Genomic DNA, 5,254 nt, shown 5'->3' with positions numbered 1-5,254 from the left:
ATATCCCTGTTGAAAATTCCGACCTCGTTTACGACGTCGTATTCTAAGTAGTTTGCGACGTAGTAAACGACGTAGTAAACGAAGTAGTAAACGACGTCGTAAATGAAAGCGGAATTTGGGATAGCAAACTACGTCGTTTACTACGTCGTTTACTACGTCGTTTACTACGTCGTTTACGATGTTGCAAAAATTATTTTAATATTATTTATTTAGTAATTTAGTAAGTCCAATATCCAATATTAAAAATTTTAATAATAATTTAAAAAATCAATAATTTAAAAAAAAATTTATTTTTATTATTTTTTTATAGTTATTATTATTATTTTATTTTTAATATTTAAATTAAAATAAAAAAATGGTCATCAAAATATTAGTGAAACCATTTCTTCCAAAAAAGAATTTGTCTCAAATCCAATAAAGGAGAGACATCGGGCAGAAAAAAATTTCGACAAAAAAAAAATTTTCGATCACTGCTTATATACCAATCTAAAGGCACCTCAACTGCGAGAAACAGTTATGATGTTCGCCCTCCCTGTGGCGTTGAGCGAACTTAAGTCCAGAGCTGAGCCATCAGCGCAGCGCGGAAACATTTGAAAAATTTGATTTTATTAGATATTTTATTTTATTTTAAATATGACAAATAATTAACTTAATAAATAATTAATGTCATAAATAATTATTAATAACATAATGTCATACTTAATAATTCGTTAATTAATTATTTTTAACGAAAATTTGACAAAAACAAAATTTGTTGGCCAAAAAAAATATTACCATTAAAAAATAATTTTTTTGTTAAAATTTCGTAGTAAAAAAAATTTTTTCAAGACAATTATTTGTGACCTAAAAAAATATCACGATGAGAATATAATTAACAAAAAAAATTACTCGTAGCACAGAAAAAATTTCACCATGAGAAAATAATTTTTTTTAAATTTTATTTGTAAAAAATTTATTGGTAGCTCAAAAAAAATATCACGATGAGAAAATAATTTTTTGTCAAATTTTCTCTGTAAATAAATTAATTAACTAAATAACGTACCGTAAAACGGGGTTATTTCGCTCATTGCGGGTAAATTCGCTCACCCACTTTTATGCTTTATTTCAGCTTTAAAATAAAGTTTAATACATTTATTACCAGGTTAAATTTTCGTAATAAAAAAATTAATTAATTTATTATTAAGCTAACTAGCAAAATTAAACGCGCGCAAGCGCGCCAAATTGAGGATTTAATTATTTGTTATAAAGAAATTAAAGATTAATATTATTAATAATAATTTAATTTATTAGAATATTATAACATATTAAATGATAATAATGAAAATTATATGTTTACAGGCCTCGGATTATACGACTTTTTCCGACTTTTTTCAAAAATACGACTTTTATTAACTTATTTTAATAAAATGCGACTTGTTTTTTACATTTGAAAAGAAAATGTAAATAAAATACATTTTTTTTGGTATAAAATGTAGATCTTCTTCAGATCTTCTTCAATTCAATTATTTAACAAATTTTGAACTAAAATGATTCTTCACTAAATTAATTATTTTTAATGAAATACATCACAAATTCAATTATATCAAAATTATTTTTCAATTAAAATTTTTATGAAATTTAACAATTGTTTATAATTTAAAAAAAAATATCACAATAAAATTGAATTATTTTTTAAAAATTTCAATTCAAGATAAACTAAAATTCAATTATTACCCGAAATTTTAATTCAAAATCAATTAAAATTCAATAATTATCCAAAATTTTCAATTTAAAATTTAATTATTTACCAAGTTTTCAATTTAAAATGAAATAAAATTCAATTATTTTCTAAAATTTCTATTCAAAATTAATTATCCAAATTTTCAATCAAAAATGAACTTAAATTAAATTATTATAAAAAATTTCAAGTAAAATTCAAGTATTTCCCAAAATTTTTAATTCAAAATGAACTGAAGTACAATTATTTTCCAAATTTAAAATCAAAATTAAATTTCATTATTCTCAAAAATTTTAATTCAAAATTAATTGAATTTTCAATAATTTGAATTTAAAAGCATCTAAAATTTCTAAAATTTTCCATCGAAATTTTTTTTTTTGAAATTTAATAATTTCAATTATAACTCTAAGGAAATTCAATTATTTTTAACTATTTTAATAATATTCTTTGAAAATTCAACTATGTGAAACCATTTTTCAATTAAAAATGATTTTCAAATTATTATATTTTGTCCGCATTTTCTAATAAATTTTTAGTGAAATCATCTAAAATTTTAATTACAAAACACTTAAAGTTTCAATTAATTTCAAAAATCTCAATTTTAAATCTTTGAAAATTCAATTAAATTTAAAAAATGTTTTCCAAAAATTGTTTGATAAATTATTTTTAGATCTGTAAAATTTAATAATTGTTTGAAAATTAACTATATCTTTTGAAATTTAATTATTTCTAAAAATTTCAACTTTAACCCTTCGAAAAGGATTATTATTAAAAAAAAATTTTTATTTAAAAATCTGTAAAATATTTTTGTTAAAATGAAAAACAAATCCACTTTTTTTTGGAATATAAATCGACTAAAACGACTGTTTTGTGTCTTTAAGTTGATTCGAGGCCTGTGTTTTTATAATTAATATTTAATAGGTAATCGTTGGCCCCTGGTACCTTAAAAATAAATTTTTTTCAAATTACTATCTTGTACGAAATTTCCTGGCGCATCTTTTTTCTCATTATAAATTTTTTGTATTTGTATACAATTTTTGAATCAATATACAACTTTAAAAAAATTTTCGTTGGTAAACGTTGTGTACTTCAGCTTCGTGAATTGAATTTTCGAATTTGGAATTTTAAAGAAACTTATTCCGAAATTTGGAAACACAATTATACAACTTTGGCAAAAATGAGAAAAAGAATTGTCAAAATTTGACACGTCATAAGATTACTATATTCAAAAAAATACGTGAAATCAGAAAAGGCCAACTTCAAGTTAGGACAGAAAGACAGACCAAACATTTTATTATTATATAATTATTTAATTAATTTTTTTTACAGAGAAATTTTGACAAATAAAATTATTTTCTCATCGTGATATTTTATTTGGGCCACAAATAATTTTTTTATTGAGAAAATTTTAAAATAAGTAAATTTCTCATCGTAATATTTTTTTGTGCTACGTATAATTTTTTTGTTAAATTTTTTTACAGAGAAATTTTTACAACAAAATTATTTTTCATCGTGATTTTTTTTAAAAACACGAATTTTTTTTTTCAAAGAAAATTTGAAAAAAAATTATTATTTTATCATTGTGATATTCTTTTGTGCTACGAATAAATTTTTGGTAAATTTTCGTAGTAAAAAAAATCAACGATTTATTACGGTATTTAGTGAATTAATTGTTTTTAAGAGAAAATTTGACAAAAAAGTTATTTTCTTATCGTGATATAATTTTTTTAGGCCACAAAATATTTTTTTTACAGAGAAAATTTAAAGATAATTAAATTTCTCATCTTGATATTATTTTTGTTCTACAAATATTTTTTTGTTACATTTTCGTAGTAAAAAATTAAGTAACTATAATAATTACCGTAAAACAGGGTTATTTCGCTCAGTGCGGGTAAAGTCGCTCACCCATTTTTTTGCTTTAAATTTGATTATAAACTAAAATTTAGTATTTCTATTAACAAATTTAACATTTTTACCTGCTAATAAAGGTATTAAACTTTATTTTAAAGCTGAAATAAAGCATAAAAGTGGGTGAGCGAATTTACCCGCAATGAGCGAAATAACCCCGTTTTACGGTACGTTATTTAGTTAATTAATTTATTTACAGAGAAAATTTGACAAAAAATTATTTTCTCATCGTGATATTTTTTTTGAGCTACCAATAAATTTTTTACAAATAAAATTTAAAAAAAATTATTTTCTCATGGTGAAATTTTTTCTGTGCTACGAGTAATTTTTTTTGTTAATTATATTCTCATCGTGATATTTTTTTAGGTCACAAATAATTGTCTTGAAAAAATTTTTTTTACTACGAAATTTTAACAAAAAAATTATTTTTTAATGGTAATATTTTTTTTGGCCAACAAATTTTGTTTTTGTCAAATTTTCGTTAAAAATAATTAATTAACGAATTATTAAGTATGACATTATGTTATTAATAATTATTTATGACATTAATTATTTATTAAGTTAATTATTTGTCATATTTAAAATAAAATAAAATATCTAATAAAATCAAATTTTTCAAATGTTTCCGCGCTGCGCTGATGGCTCAGCTCTGGACTTAAGTTCGCTCAACGCCACAGGGAGGGCGAACATCATAACTGTTTCTCGCAGTTGAGGTGCCTTTAGATTGGTATATAAGCAGTGATCGAAAATTTTTTTTTTGTCGAAATTTTTTTCTGCCCGATGTCTCTGCTTTATTGGATTTGAGACAAATTCTTTTTTGGAAGAAATGGTTTCACTAATATTTTGATGACCATTTTTTTATTTTAATTTAAATATTAAAAATAAAATAATAATAATAACTATAAAAAAATAATAAAAATAAATTTTTTTTTAAATTATTGATTTTTTAAATTATTATTAAAATTTTTAATATTGGACTTACTAAATTACTAAATAAATAATATTAAAATAATTTTTGCAACATCGTAAACGACGTAGTAAACGACATCGTAAACGACGTAGTAAACGACATCGTAAACGACGTAGTAAACGACGTAGTAAACGACGTAGTTTGCTATCCCAAATTCCGCTTTCATTTACGACGTCGTTTACTACTTCGTTTACTACGTCGTTTACTACGTCGTTTACTACGTCGCAAACTACTTAGAATACGACGTCGTAAACGAGGTCGGAATTTTCAACAGGGATAATTATCACATGAAACACCTAACTCTGAACCAAGGAGTTTTAATGACATCTAATAGATGTCACTTTGCTGATAAAGTCGAATTCTTCAATTTCGTAATTTTCAAAAATTCTTAATCAGCGATAAATATAGTATTTCTATATAAAATATATCTAACATTAACTATAGCTCTTGACTAGTTATGGGCTTGATCTGAGAATATAAGAAGCTTGGTCGTTCAGGCTGTGTTGGCATGGTGCATTAGTCGGCAGAAGTCCCGCGTTAGGCAGCAACTAAGGAGGTTCGAGTCCTCACAGATGCACAGTGTACTCGAGCACGCAGCTTATTTTTTCAGATCAAAATTAATTCAAAAATTGATAATTATTTGTCGACAAATCATATCG

Source organism: Leptopilina boulardi, unplaced genomic scaffold (genome assembly GCF_019393585.1).
Source record: "Leptopilina boulardi isolate dan_hultmark-lab unplaced genomic scaffold, ZJU_Lbou_2.1 LbouV2_298, whole genome shotgun sequence".
Lineage (NCBI taxonomy): Eukaryota > Metazoa > Arthropoda > Insecta > Hymenoptera > Figitidae > Leptopilina > Leptopilina boulardi.
Note: the sequence above shows the minus strand (reverse complement) of the source record.